This window comes from Elephantulus edwardii, unplaced genomic scaffold, assembly GCF_000299155.1.
Source record: "Elephantulus edwardii isolate Elephantulus edwardi_28Jun2011 unplaced genomic scaffold, EleEdw1.0 scaffold00074, whole genome shotgun sequence".
NCBI lineage: Eukaryota > Metazoa > Chordata > Mammalia > Macroscelidea > Macroscelididae > Elephantulus > Elephantulus edwardii.
The window spans coordinates 3,420,422-3,420,950 of NW_006399824.1; the positions used below are offsets into that span (position 1 = coordinate 3,420,422).

At 44.8% G+C, this 529-nt stretch overlaps 1 protein-coding gene across 1 annotated transcript in view; it reads left to right on the forward strand.

The window, feature by feature from the left end:
- Positions 1-529, forward strand: part of AIFM2 (apoptosis-inducing factor, mitochondrion-associated, 2) — a 24,758-nt gene that overhangs the window by 14,263 nt on the left and 9,966 nt on the right. The window lies entirely within an intron of this gene.

The window sequence follows — 529 nt, forward strand, 5'->3', positions numbered from 1 at the left end:
TCTCTCTTTCTCTCTTTCTCTCTTTCTCTCTTTCTCTCTTTCTCTCTTTCTCTCTCTCTTTCTTTCTTTCTTTCTTTCTTTCTTTCTTTCTTTCTTTCTTTCTGTACAATTTCCATTTTATTTTCAGATGAATTTTTTCTTCAGCCTTTAAGGAATCAAACTCTTACATGGGCTTTGGTGGTGGTCATGGGGCAGCACCTGCAGGTCTAAATCTAGGTGGAGGAGCTCGGTCCTTCCAGGCTTCCTGAGAATGGTTCCTGACCCCCTTACTGTGAAAGGCACAACTCACACTGTAGTGTAGTTTCGCACAGAGCTTTGGAAGCACATATGCTTTGAAGACGTTCACTTCGGAAATGGCCCTGCCGGTAGCTGCTTCAACTATATTTCTAATTGTTGTTGTTATGTGCCGTCGAGTCGTTTGCGACTCGTAGCGGCCCTATGTACAACAGTCCTAAACCCTGCTCTATCCTGTGCCAATCGCATGGCCTCTGACACACCCATCCCGATTACCCCAGTCACTGAATCAATC